This window comes from Mustela lutreola, chromosome 2, assembly GCF_030435805.1.
Source record: "Mustela lutreola isolate mMusLut2 chromosome 2, mMusLut2.pri, whole genome shotgun sequence".
Taxonomy (NCBI): Eukaryota; Metazoa; Chordata; class Mammalia; order Carnivora; family Mustelidae; genus Mustela; species Mustela lutreola.
Window position 1 is genome coordinate 72,097,363 of NC_081291.1, and position 14,655 is coordinate 72,112,017.

General features: G+C 42.4%; 1 protein-coding gene and 1 long non-coding RNA gene across 6 annotated transcripts in view; one reads left to right on the top strand and one right to left on the bottom strand.

Moving 5' to 3' along the window:
* ANO10 (anoctamin 10) overlaps window positions 1-2,105 on the bottom strand; it is a 236,668-nt gene extending 234,563 nt beyond the window's left edge. For 2 of the 4 annotated variants that reach the window (XM_059162279.1, XM_059162276.1), the window contains exon 1: window positions 1,952-2,102. The gene's annotated coding sequence lies outside the window, so the exon portion shown is untranslated. Of the gene's footprint in view, window positions 1-1,951 lie in introns of all 4 variants that reach the window. The other 2 variants (XM_059162278.1, XM_059162277.1) reach the window with 2 other exon arrangements.
* Window positions 2,105-12,540, top strand: LOC131824410 (uncharacterized). 2 transcript variants are annotated; one of them, XR_009350850.1, is made up of 3 exons: window positions 2,105-2,229; window positions 4,982-5,723; window positions 12,156-12,540. It is a non-coding gene; the product is annotated as an uncharacterized LOC131824410 (long non-coding RNA). The 2 variants fall into 2 exon arrangements; XR_009350851.1 differs by lacking the exon at window positions 2,105-2,229 and adding an exon at window positions 2,449-2,642.
* Window positions 12,541-14,655: the final 2,115 nt, after the last annotated feature.

Here is a 14,655-nt window from a genome sequence, read left to right on the forward strand (position 1 = left end):
AGGACAGGTGAGACAAGACAACTGAAGACAGCCTGGCCATAGCAGCCCAAGTCCAGGCCTGATTAGATGCTACACCAGCAGAACGCCACCTGGACACAGAATCACCCAACTGAGCCTTGCCACAGACTGACCGATAAAGTGAAGCAACACTATTTCCTCTTCTCATTCAGACTTTCTATCTACTTTCATTAGGCCACAAACTGTCAAGATTTTGCTTTTTTTGGCTGGAATGATGTCTGAGAACCTGGAGCAACACTGAATCTCACCTGTAAGCATAGCACTTGACACAAAACAACTCTAATATGTGATAAAAGAATAAATCCATATGATAACCATACAACCATTTAAAAAGATATTTTTTTTTTTTTTTTTTAAAGATTTTATTTATTTATTTGACAGAGAGAGATCACAAGTAGGCAGAGAGGCAGGCAGAGAGAGAGGAGGAAGCAGGCTCCCTGCTGAGCAAAGAGCCCGATGCGGGACTCGATCCCAGGACCCTGAGATCATGACCTGAGCCGAAGGCAGCGGCTCAACCCACTGAGCCACCCAGGCGCCCTAAAAAGATATTTAAGGAGACTTTTTAATGATCCAGGAAAATGCCAAGTGGGAAAAAAGCAAAGTAATATAACAATATGATCTCGATAATGTAACATGTACATTTAATACACAATAAAATACAAAAAGAATTAAGAAGAATTGCACCCAAATGTTAATAGGGTTGGTGAAATTACATGAGATTTTAATTTTCATCCTTATATTTTTTCTCAATCTTCCAACTTTCTACAATGGAAAAAAAAAAAAGTTTCACTGGCTTTTTAAGTGCACACGCTCCAATTCACCAGGCCATTTCTATTCCCTTACATTATTTTAGACCTTTTAAATTTCATTCTTCACTGGCAATTCTATGATTCTTTCAGCAATAGCTGGTCAGAACAGATAATGGTCTACTTTCCACAATGAATTGGAAACTATGTACCATACAGAATAGGCCCTTAGACAACATCCAGCTCTGTAGGTTAGTGTGACTTCAAATTGAAAGGAGACAAATAATAAAGATTTTTTAACTCCAAGGAATTAGATTTTTAAAAATTAAACACCACGGGATTTAAGAGAATGGGATACAACTATTTTTCCGTTTGAGTGAACCTCAACTGTACTTATTTTTAAGTCCAGAACCTCCGCACTTTGTCTTGGCGGCTGAACAGTGTTTTGCTGCAGACAGCACACACCAAGGCTGGCGCTGTGACGGTACCGGGAAAACAGAAGCAGCCTAAAGGAAATCTCTATTCCATCCACATTTCTTCGGTGTCCCAGGCACTGCTCCTGACTTGCATTTATTACTTAAAATTACAGTGTGTCCCAGTCAAGAGCTTGGAAACCCAATCACCCTGATGTCAAAGAGAGCATGACCCCGCAAGTTCGCTCTAGCCACACTTCGTTCTGACACACCCTAACCGCCCCCATGCTCCTGGGACTGTCCGGGGGAAGCGTGAATCCTGAGCCCCGCTGAGCTGGTCCTTCCAAAACACGCCCTTAAGCTTCGCAGTCTTTTCCACCCCCGCCCACGACCTCATTCTCCTTAGCTCTGAAGACCCCCAACCCCAGAGCCTGACTCCAGCCCCAGGTTTCGGCCTCGCTACGTTTCGTTCATTACTCAACCCTCCACCCATAACCCCTCCCCAGATCTCGGCTCCCCCCAGCCCCCACCTGCGACAGCCATTCCCCAACACCTTCAGTCCTCCCTCCCCCATCCCGCATTTGCGCCCATTCCCGTCCCACTTCCCCATTCCTGGGGCTGCCAGCACTGAGAGGTACCCCGGGAAGGAAGGGCGGCCGGCGGCGTCCCTAGAGGCGCCCCGCCGCGGCGGGGCAGCCCGGGCTTAGCTCCGCACGGACCCTGGCTCCACGCCGCCGGCAGCGAGAGGGTCTGCGGTCCCCTCCACCCACGTACCGGCCGCAGCGGCAATCCACGTCTTCGCAGGCGCGCCTAAGAGCCAGCGCGACCCAGAGGCCCCGCCGTGCACGCTCGAGGGCGGGGCGGGACGGGGCCTGAGGAGCGGGCGCGCCAGGCACTGGGCGTGGCAGGCCTGAAGGGGTCCAGAACGCCGGAGCCCTCAGGCAGGGCCGGACCACCCCGGGAGAGGCGGGGCTCAGCACTGCGTCGCACTGAGCGGGGCGGGGCCTAGCAGGGAGTGCTCCAGGCGCAGACCGGAACGGCTCCGCAGAAAAGTGAGACGGGCCTAGCAGGCCTTTGGCCGGGAGTGGGAACGGGGCGGCGCACGGGAGAGGCGTGTCGCGCGCGCTGCCACTCTGAGAGGGAGTCGGACCACAGAGTGGGGAACGGGGCCTCGCGGGGCGGTCGCACCGTGGGGGGGCGGGACCACGGTGAGAGGGCGTGCCCTACGAGCTGTCATTCCGGGGGGGCGGGACCACATTGGGCGAGGCGGGTCTTGTGGGCTGTCTTTCTTATGAGGGGTGGGGCCTCGCTGGGCAGTCGCGCCAAGAGGGGGCGGAACCTAGTAGGTCCGCTAAAAAAGAATTACTGGTGTCCAGGCTCGGGCAGGAGACCTGCTACCGAGAGTAATAGCTTTTTTCGTAAAAGCGGCAGTCTTCCTCGAATTTCCTAACCTTAACTAACACAGGTACTAATATAGGTCTTTCGTAAAGGGAACGTTGGGAAAGCGACGGGGTTGGGGTGAAGGGTTTAGTCTTCGTTTTTCTACTTAGGCTGATGCTCTGCTTTCGGATAGCCAAGGAAGCCTGTGTGCCTCTTCACATTTTCCTCCTTTCAGTCTCTTACGGTCCAGATTCCACTTTTCCTGCCACTTTCAAATATAAGAGCAAATACCCGCCACCCCTCATCTCTCAGAAGACCTCTACTCTCCCTTTTTCTCTGCTGTAGCCAATTCCGTCTCCCTGACCTTCCTAGATCCTACCCACCACCCACGTCAGAGCCTTTTGCCCTGGCCGTTCCCTCTGCCTTCCTTAATTATGGAGGTTGTTTGCTTTCCTCCCTCGGGGAGCGGAATCCCACCTTTTCGCTGAGCTCCTTTCCTCCTCCATGCCTCACCATCTACTTATCTGCTCTCCTATTTCTTTTTTACATAGCATATCCCACTTAACTGTTTAATGTTATGTTTACTTTCACTCTCTCTCTAGAATGTAAACTTCACAAGGTCAGAAATTTTTGTCAGTTTTGTCCACTAGTATGTTTCCAGTGCCTGGGATAGCCCTAGATCTGCAACATGCCCAATAACTCAGTGGAATGAAAGAAAGCAATGAATGAATAAATGCTTTATAAGGACTACCCCAAACCCCCACCCTCCATACCCATCTCAGCCCAGAGGGATGCCTCCAAGTCCTGCCAAGCCAGAGCAGTGAGGTCTGCTCTTCCACTCCTCCAACCGTTCTTGCAGGGTCCAGACAGGAAGGAGGGAAACTAGGTGAAAGGGAACAAAGGCTGGTTACTCCCTAGGGGCTGTTGTTCTTTCTAGAACTCCAATGCTTCATCAAGGCAGCTCACAACCTTACTGACCAGCTCTCAAACGGCTGTCTTTTAGTAAGTCCTGCATGGCTATATTTAGAAGTTCTCTCTCTTCCCCAAATTGGGACAAATTTTTTCTGAGTTCCTGTAGGTTTAGACATTAAGTACTCATTAGGCTTTTTAAAACTGTAGTTTTCCTATCTTCTCACCCCTTGAACTTGAATCGCAATCCCTCCACATAACTTTATCTTCTGATAGTTATTTGACCATAAGGACTGGCAAAAACAAAATTTGAATGAAAATATAAAGAAATATAAAGAATGAAAATATAAAATATAAAACAAAATTTGAATGAAAATATAAAGAAATATAATCATCTCTACAATTAACAAATTAAAACTTTGTGGTAAAGTACAACAGATTAGTTGTTGGACAACACAAACAGCTGACGTGAGTGAGTTAATGACATGGATTTCTACATAACAAACCACAACACACAATTAGGGATTCCCATCTCCTCTGTCCTTTGTGGGATTTCCTTCATATTCTGTGGCTCCCAGGACCTATTTCCAGTTCTGCTGGCCAGAAAGCTCGGCTGCTCTTGAAGTTTCCTAGGCTTTCTATCTGTTGTGCATATCTGTCTGTGGGGCTATTGTAAAGGCAGTGATGAGGGAAAAGAGAAGAAAATAACAGGGATTCTCTTAGTTACCCATATCACCTTACTATAGCAGCCCAGCACTGGAACTGGGACTAGCCTCAGGACAGAGGAGGGAGAAGAAAAAACAATCAGGAGTTTTAAACACTGTCCAGCTTGTAAAGCCTCTTTTGCATATTTTATCTAGAGGTTTTAATAGTAGTCAGAGGGGTACTCAGGCTGCAGTCGACTTACTGCATTTTGGCCAGAATTGGAATTTACCAACCTGATAGATGAAAAAATGTTTCAATATGCATTTCTCTTATTACAAGTGTGAACGAGACATTTGTATTTCGTCTTCTATGAATTCTCTATATATTTTGTTCAATTTTCTACTGGATAAAGTTTATGTAATAGTAAAAATAGTCCTTTTCTTAGATATGAATGTCAAAACTTTTTCTCATTTTGCCACATCTTTTTATTTTACTTATGCTGTTTTATTTGCTTGTTTTGTGCTTTGTTTTATTAGCAAGCAGGCCTTTTCCTTTTCTAATTAATGAATTTTACCACACTTTTCTTTTACTACTTAGTATTTCCAGGTTGTATCAGACTTAGAAACACCTTTAACTTTCTTAGATTACTTTGAAAAATTTTCCATGTTTTTTTCTTAATGTTCCATGAGTCACATTTTTCCTTTTAAAATTTGACTTATCAGGAATTTGTTTTGATATAAGTGGAATGGATTTTGCTTTACTTTATATCTTAATACTGACACAATTGCCTGATTTTGTTTACTTGATAACCCATCTTTCCCTTACTGATTTTTTAAAAATATTTTATTTATTTATTTATTTATTTGACAGATGGAGATCACAAGTAGGCAGAGAAGCAGGCAGAGAGAGAGGAGGAAGCAGGCTCCCCGCTGAGCAGAGAGCCCAATGCGGGGCTCGATCCCAGGACCCTGGGATCATGACCCGAGCTGAAGGCAGAGATTTTAACCCATTGAGCCACCCAGGCACCCCTCCCTTACTGATTTAAATGTCATCATTATCACATACTAAATTTCATTCTGTATTTCTGGACTTTTGCAATACATCTTTTTCCTTCTTTAAACTCTCCAGAACCGTGAGAAAAGGCCAACACACCCTGATAGTTTCTGAATCCCTTATTTCTATCATAACTGTCTAGTACAACAGCCACTGAAGTCTTGCCTTCAGTAAACTGGTCATTCCAGGAAACCACAGATGACAATTTAGGTAACTTTTCCCACTGTGTGCCCTATATTCATAGTATCCCATTTTCCTCTGGTGACAAGGTCACCATTGTCTTTAAACCTAGCCAGGTCAGATCCAATCCCAGACTTCCCTCTTGAGGGCCTGATTCCTGCAACCATTTCCAATACCAAATATGTACAGACCAGGGCTAGAACCACAGCCACTGCCTGAGTATGAAGAATGGACAGTTTAACCTGTGATCCATGGATTTCAGAGTTGGATCAAGAAGCTTCCACAACCACTACTGCCACCTGATACCAGGAAGCTTGAAAATAGACTGGAACTTGGTGCAAAGAAGTTTCCTAACTTCTACTACCTAATCTCAAATCAGGTAATTGTTACAGTGATTGATCTCATAGTCACATAATTTGGAAATAATTAGAATTTTCCTGCTTTCTTTTCTTTTTTCTGATATTAAGGAAATGCTTCTGGTGTTTACTCAACAAGTAGGAGGTTGACTTTGGGTTGGAGATAAATATATTTTATTATGAAGTAAGAATCCATGAATTATTATTTAATTGAAAGTTTTTTATTTATCAAGGATGAATGCTGAATTTTTTTAATATGCCTTTTCATCATCCATGAAGACATTTATAGTAACTTTTTTCTTATTAATAATGAATTCTATTAGTAGGTTTCCTTATTTAGCTTTTATTCTGAAAGTGATAGAGAGCCCTTGAGGAATTCTGAGCAGATGAGTGATATTACGTGCCTCACATCTGAACAGGATCACTCAGATTTCTGTGTTGAGAACACACAGAAGAGGCACATAGATGGAAGCAGATTATTACAGTAATTGAGGTAAGAGATGGACTATACCAGAGAGGTACAGTGATGAGAAGCATATAGGTTCTAGAAATATCCAGAAGGTAAAGTTCTCAGGAATTGCAGACATGTTGGATATGAAGTACAAGTGACAGCAGTATCATTAATTGAAGTAGGGAAGACTGTGCCAGGAGTGGGTTTGGAGGAGAGTCAGGACCTCTCTCTTGGACACACTGTTTAAGATCCCTTTTGGAAATCTGAGTTGGAATACAGGCCCTTGGCAGTCAGGAGAGAAGGCACAGCTGGAGGGATGCATTTGCAGAGTGTTAGCGCAGACCTGGTATGTGAAGCTGCAGGCCTGCCTGGGTCCCCCAGAGGTGCAGGAGCCACTAGGGAAGAGGACCAAGGACTGAGCCCAGGGCCTTAGCTCCAACAGTGAGAGGTCAAATCAAGAACCAAAAACAGCAGAGGAGTTTTGCAGAGACTGGCCAGTCAGATGAGAGGTAAGCCAAGAGAGTAGGAGGGGGGACGTCTCAGAAGCAAGAGAAGAACATGAATGAAGAAGAAGCGGTGCCACATTCTGAGGGCAGGTCAAGTAAGATGAGAATTGGGAACGTGAAATAATATGACAGCACTAAGATGAACATATTTGGCCTACCAATTATGGTAACCATGCCTAAATCACTTGCAAATAAACAAAGTATTCAAATTGGATGGATGAAAACTCAGCTCTATATTCTATGTAACAGACAACCTAAAGTAATTTTCAGTTTTACGATAAAAGGATGGTCAAAAGCATGCCAGGCAAATACAAACACAAATAAAGCCAAGATGGTTGGATTCAGAGGAAAAATCATTAAACAAGACAAAGAAAGGGAGTTTGGAACGCTTATGTGTAGAATTCACAATGAGATAACATACTTACGGATATCTATGCACCAAATAACACTGTTGTCCCTGCCTCAAACAGGGCCTTTGCACCTGCTCTTCCCTCTGCCTGGAACACTCTTCCCTAGCACACCACTAACTCTTTCACTCCTCTAAGACTATTCAAAATGTCGTTTTCTCAATGAGGCCTACTCTCACCGCCAGACTCAAAATTGTAACCTAGTCTCTCTAATCCCTCTAAACTATTTTGCTGTTTTCATTCTGGCTCTCCATGGCTCCTCCTGAATTTGCTTTCATGTCTATTTTCCAGGGACAGGCGGCCAGTTTTCCTTCAATTCTTGATACCTTTTTTTTTTTTTTACACTTTCACTTCTTTTCAAAGTGACACCAGCTTGTGTCTACCTCCTGCCTCACTTTCTTCCATGTGAGTCACTGGCAGAGGATATGGTGGGTAGGGTCCAGGTCCCTGACTGGAAGCTCTTCTTAGGGCTCATTATTGACTTGGCAAATTGGCTCAGCCTTTGCTTTTCTTCCACCCAAAAACAGGCCACTGGAGGACTGCTCCTGGTGCAGTCTTCTCTCTACTCACTGGCAGACTACTTCCTCCATATTTGTGGTGGTGTGTGTGTCCTCATGCAGCCCTACCTCCTTGCTTTTACCTTCATTTTTGACCTGCTGCTGCTCTGAGCCTTGGCTTGGTGCACCCTCTCCACTGGGTCCTTCACTGTGGAGTGCCCCCTGGCCCTCTGTGACACCTGCAACCCTGAGTGTGCTTGCTCCACTTCTGTCTGGGTCCCTACTAAGCCTCACTGCTGTGGGTACTCTCCCATCTGTTTTATGTGGTTGTACGGTCCAGGGTTCTCCCAGTTTGTCAAAGATGAGTATTTTAGCTAGTTCAGGCTGCTATTCCAAAAATACCATATACTGCTAACTTAAACAAAAAAAAATTTTTTTTATTATTTTATATTTTTCCAAAATAGAAATTTATGCTTATATATTAAAACACCTATCTTATCCTCCTAGAAACAAATATGTAAACCTTTTCCATCCTCCCTGTAACTATTGAGTACAAACACTTTTTGCCAGAGTAGACGAAATATCATATAAATATTTTTAATGTCCTGGGGAAAGTGTTATTTTATTTCCACCATGTTTTTACTGGAAACCTATAATATAGAGTAATGATGATTTGACATCTGCCAAATAAGCAAGGACATAATTTGGCTCCCAGTGTTATTTCAATTTCCTGTCTTAGCAGGGAACAGTCTAAATGCCTAATGGGTCCTTTCTGTGTCTTCTCTATATCTAATACATTCCTGGAATAAAGCCATTGATATAATAGAATTCCTCTATGAAATTGCTCACCTGATGGGAACTGCTCATCCTAAGTTTTAGATTTTGATTGAGATGGGTATCTTCAACCATCAAAATCTATATCATTAGTGTCAAGAACTCCAAAGGGTACGACATTTTACCATACCTATGAGCAAGTAAGTTAACCTGTCTCAGTTTCATGGATGTTAACAGAAGACAAGGGACTCCTGGGTCAGAGACAAAGGACTTGATGACTCATTGCATAGGTGGCAGTTTGAGCTCTGTGTTTGTGTGAGTTCCCCTTGAACCCCATGTCCCGTGGGGGCAATGTGGGGCAGCCCAGGTGGATTCTGCACACTCACTGGGTTCACATCACAGCTCAGACACTCTGAGTTTCGGTAAATCTGGTCTTTTAAAGGGGCTGTTAGCAAGCCTGCTGGACCTTTACTTCTGAGGGAAGCATTATCTTTATAATCCTAAACAGAAAACAAATCGCCCTCTGTTCCACACAGAGATACCAGCTCTAGCTTCAAGGCTATTTTCTATACAAACATCTTTCAAAAGATAATTTGGAGCAAAGGTTTTCAGTGCCTTGACTCAGAAGATGTGTAGATATGCCTAAGATTCATGTAGAATTATTTCCCAACAGTTAGGAATGGTCTTGCTACAAACACAACTCATGAGTTTCCCAACAGAAGTATATTTCACCCTTGAGCAACACACAGGATAGGGGCACCAACACCCACAAGCAGTCAAAAACCTGTGTATAACTTTTGACTCCCTCAGAACTTAACTACTAATAACCTACTATTTAACAAAGCCCTACTGATAGCATAAACAGTTAACACATATTTTTGCATGTTATATGATTATATCCTGTGTTCTTACAATAAGGTAAGTTAGAGAAAAGAAAATGTTAAGCAAATCGTGAGAGAGAGAAAATTTACAGTATTGTACCATAAAAAATCCACATCTAAGTGGAGCCTCACAGTTCGAACTTGTGTTGTTCAAGGTCAGTATATACTACAGGCTGTATATACTACATTGTTGTATATACTACAGGCTGCACAGATGGAGTTAACAAGACTTTGTAAGAGGACAAAAGATTACTGAATTTCCTTTTCACATGTCTTTGAATTTAAAAAAAAAGTTAAGTAACACAGACAGTACAAAAGTAAAAATTGTAGGAGAGTAGGCAGAGAAAAGTATGTCTCTCTCCCTATCCCCTACTACTCAGTTTCTCTCCCCAGAGGAAACCAGTTTATTTTGAATTTCCTAGAGATTTTAGATCTTCCTGTCTTCCTTCCTCCCCTGCCTTCCTACCCACCCCCCATACACACCCCCACACACATAAAGACTGGGGTATGTGTATGGATACTCAAGCCTTTCCTCTACCTCCAATTCTTGTCTACTCCTCCACATATCCCCACCCACCAGAAACAATCAAATTTAAGACAGATGAAGCAATCTATAATGAAAAACAGTGCAGTTTCATCCAGTGACTTTTGAAATTCCTGAATTCATTTACTCATGCATTCCCCATTGGTGACCACTTCCTGAGCTCAAGCATGTGAAGGGGAACAAGGCACCTAAGTATAAAGAATAATGAAAGTAGGAGAAATAAATGTACTATAGGAGAACCTACCCTCCCACATCGCTTAGGACACCTTGTTGCTGACACCTACTTCCTTCCTTCACAGCAAACAAAACACTGGCAGCCTAGCTTGAGCCTCCGAGGCCCCATATCTAATTTATTGCTTCGCGCTTATGTCAAATGTTGGCGCTTATCACCCTGCAGGGCCCTGAGCATCACTTCAAGTCCTTTCAAGTACCTTAAACAGAGATAATCCCTCCATCTGACTTCTCCAATATACCCTACAGATTTTACTCTGCTATGTAAGTGTTGTCCAGTAAACCTAAGTGCATAGGTGAAAATGAATTATAACTTTTCTATATGTGACTTTTAAATATAACCCTTTAACCTATATGATGAAGTAGAAAATGGAAAGGTTTTAACAGTCTGACTTGATCTGATATAGTTCTGGTTTATTTTGTTCCTCCAATTTGGTAAACTCCAATAGCTTCTCTGTGAGTAGTCCAGTGTGTAAGAAAGAAGTATTTTTATATAGCAAATCCTTAAAAAGAGACCAAAAAAACCCCAAAAAACAACAACAAAAAAACATAAGCAAGAAACAGCTTCCTAGTGTGGGTGTCCCGAGAAGCAGGCCCTAACTAAGACAAGGATTTGAGGGCAAGCAGTTTGTTGGGAGGAGAACCAGGGGACATGGGTAGAGAGAGGAAGAGAAACTGGGAGTGAGGCTGTGTCATCACGCAGGTCACTCCTTAGGGTAGCCGGGGCTGAACCCCACTGGGCAATTCCAGGGCCAGTGGAAAACACACTTAAGTTTCCTGCACAAGGACTGCTAGCTGGGAAAGTTAGTTCTTTGGTACTTTTGGCCTCCATGTCTGTGGGAAGCCAGTGTTCCTGCCACCAAAGTTGCCCTCAGGCAACGAGATGCAGATGCTGGCCAATGGAAGGTCCTGAGGGGATATGGCTGGGCTCTGCCTGCCTCTACTACATGGGTCATTACAGGACCAAGAGAGGCCATTGGCTCATATTCCACATTTGCAAATTCCCCCAAATTTGAGCTAAAACATCATTCCTGAGGGTATAGAATTATAGAAATACACACAGGATTGAAAAATGTCTACTAAGTAACTTTCCTTTTTATTTATTTAAATTATATTAATTAACATATATTATTTGTTTCAGGTCTATGATTCATCAGTCTTATATAATACCCAGTGCTCATTATAACACATACTGTCCCCAATGTCCATCACCCAGTTACCCCATCCCTCTACTCCCTCCTCTCCAGCAACCCTCAGTTTGTTTCCTTTGACTAAGAGTCTCTTATGGTTTGTCTCCCCTTCTGGTATGGTCTTGTTTCATTTTTCCATCCCTTCTCCATGATCCTCTATCTTGTTTCTTAGTTTCCACATATATATACAATGGAATATTACACAGCCATCAAAAAATGAAATCTTGCCATTTACAATGGCATGGATGGAATGAAAGGATACTATGCTAACCTAAATAAGTCAGTCAGAGAAATACAATTCTCATGTGATCTCACTGATATTAAGTAACTTTCAATTTGAGTCCCAGTAACTGACCACAATATTGTTATGTATAATAAATTTAGTGTTTTTCACAAATCCTTTCTTTACCTTAAAATTAGTATAATTGTATTGCCTTGTATTTTTGTTTTAAAGACATATTTTGGGGGCACCTGGGTGGCTCAGGCATTAAGCGTCTGCCTTCAGCTCAGGTCAGGATCCCAGAACCTGGGATCCAGCCCCGCATCCAGCCTCCTGCTCAACGGGCAGCCTGCTTCTCCCTCTCTCACTCCGCCTAATTGTGTTCCCTCTCTTGCTGTGACTTTCTCTGTCAAATAAATAAAATCTTAAAAAAAAAAAGACATATTTTATTAAATATGGATATTTCAAGTATTTACTCAGCAATTAAAAAGTTTTTTAGCACCCTGCTTTAACATTTCTTTATTTTTTAAGGTATTGCAAGCCTCAAAAAAACAACCTGGACCTCTGTCACCATTGGAAAGGCCCCAGTTAAACACAATAGAATTAGGGAGAAATTAGGGGCAAAATTAAGAAGAAAAAGGAAGGACATAAGAAACAAAGTGTCAGAGCACTTTGCTCTCACCTAATTGATTAGGGTGTGGGACAGGGCTGTGTGTACTATACCTGAACTAAACAGTGTCTTCTTGCCTTTCAGGCACCAGTGGCTCAGAGGTGGAGCATGACTCTCAGAAACTTCACTTTGTAGACCTAACCTGACAGTTCCAGCTGATCCATGGGCCTTGCTCACATCTTGCTTTTTATTTCTCACCTTAAAGAAAAAAAAATAGGAGCAAAGAAAAAAAAGTAACCAATTGTTGGATGATAAATCAGAAAGTTGTCATTTGTCTCCTAGAGCTAGTGGGACTTAGTACGTGATCTGAATATAATATAAAATATATTGTGGGTATCAATGAATGAATGATAATGAAATCCCCAAAGGGGAATCAATCAGTTTTTTCTGGAAGCCTCCAGAAGTATGGAGAAATGTGTGTTATATTTATCTTTGTGTTTTTTCTTCAAATAAAAGCTGATTAAAGTGAGGTATCCTATTTTTCTAATTAAATTAAAGCTAAAAATTATTAATGTTGTCTTTGTGAACCCAAGCTCTAAATTATTCCTGGGAAAAATATGCCTTCTGCAAAACCAAATGTTTCAGTAATCATTGACTCACTAGACCATAAACTCATTTATGGATAACTCATTTATAAGGATAACCTTCTAACTAGCACTATAATTGAGGAGACAAATAATTGAGAGATAAATATTTTTTTATCACAAGCAAGTAGTAGATGATATTTGTTGAAATTATGCAATTTGTTTTAATTTTCCTTGATCAAAGTTTGTAAAAAATTAAGAAGAAATGCATTTTTCAAGATATGCTCATAGAGAGTGCCTAGGTGGCTCAGTTGGTTAAGTGTTTGTCTTCTGCTCAGATCATGATCTCAGGGTCATGGGATCAAGCCCCACATCTGGCTTCCTGCTCAGGGGGGAGTCTGGTTCTCCTTATTCCTCTGCCCCTCCCTCCCCCAACTTATGCTTTCTTACTCTCATGCTCTCTCTCTCAAATAAATAAAATCTTAAAAAAATTTTTTTAAAGATATGTCTATAGAATGCTAAAAATAATACAAATTAGAAATTTTGGATTTCCCTTTAAGCATTTGTCATTTTCATGGGATTTTTAGCTGTCAAAATCAAAACAAATGCATATAATATTGGATATCCAGTCTGTTCAATGGGATATGGATGGAATACAATGACAGATCTTTTCTCATACCTTAGAATTTCTGAAAAATGAAAAGCTTATTACAATTACATTATGTATTTACAGGGTAAAAATACTTAGCTCACAGGTATCCAGACAGCAGGTGCTTGGCACATAGTGTGAAACACTGGTCCTGACTCTCAGGGTGCACTGGGCAGGAGTAGTACCACCTCTGTAGGGTGAGATAGTTTTCTTTCCGGAGCATGCATGCGTGCCTGTGTATGTGTGTATGTGGCTGCAGAGCAGCACCACCAAATGGGAGGGTAAGAAAGGGAACTCTCAACAACTATTTTAGGCACCTACCTGTAGTACCTATTTGTTGCTTTAACAAATTACCCCCAGACATGGTGACTTAAAACAACAAAATATTCATTTCCTAACACAGTTTCTGAGAGTCAGGTATGCGGAGGAATGGGTGGTTCTGGCTCAGGATCTCTCTTAAGTTTGCAGTCAAGATGTCATCCAGGGCTGCGGTTATCTGATGGCTCAAATAGGGCACCAGGATCTGCCCCCTGGGTGGCTCTTTCTTGTGGCTGCTGGAAGAATACACCTCAGGTCCTCACACATGGACTTCTTCATAGGACTCCCTATGGCAGGTGGCTTCTGGAAGAGGGCAGGATCAGAGAAAGTAAACAGGAAGTTCTAATGCCTTTTAGTCACTTAATCTCCATAGTCATGCTGTCATTTCTGCATCCTACTATTTGTTAGAAGCAAGTCAGTAAGTCCAGCCCACAGTCAAGGGGAGGGGAATTAGGTGACTTCTTTTGAATGGCTGCAAAGGCGGGGTGGTCAAAGAGCTTGACTTTTTTTTTTTTTTTAGTAGGTCTATGCCTAACATAGAGTCCAACACAGGTCTTGAACTCATGACCCTGAGATCAAGACTGGAGCTGAGATCAGTTGTCTGATGCCCAACTGACTGAGCCACCAGGTGCCCCAGAGAACTTGATATTTTATTTTTTATTTTATTTTTGTTTATTTTTTAAAAGGTCTTATTTATTTATTTAACAGAGAGAGCACAAACAGGGAAGTGGCAGGCAGAGGGAAAGGGAGAAACAGACTTGAGCAGGAAGCTTAATGTGGGGCTCGATCCCAGGACCCTGGGATCATGACCTGACCCTAAGGCTGACCCTAAACAACCAAGCCACCCTGAACTTGATATTTTAAATCAGCGCAGTGAAGCAATTCCAAGAATCAGATGACTCACCCAGCTTACCCTGACATTGGTATGTGAGGGCACTCACATCTACATATTTCAGGTGTTTGTGGAACATTCCTAGTGCTAATGTTTAATACATAGATCCACACAGCTAAAATAAGTTGAGGAATCCATTTGTGATGGAAATATGATTCTGTTTCTTCCAGAAGGCAGAATCTAACAGATCAGAGTATTGTC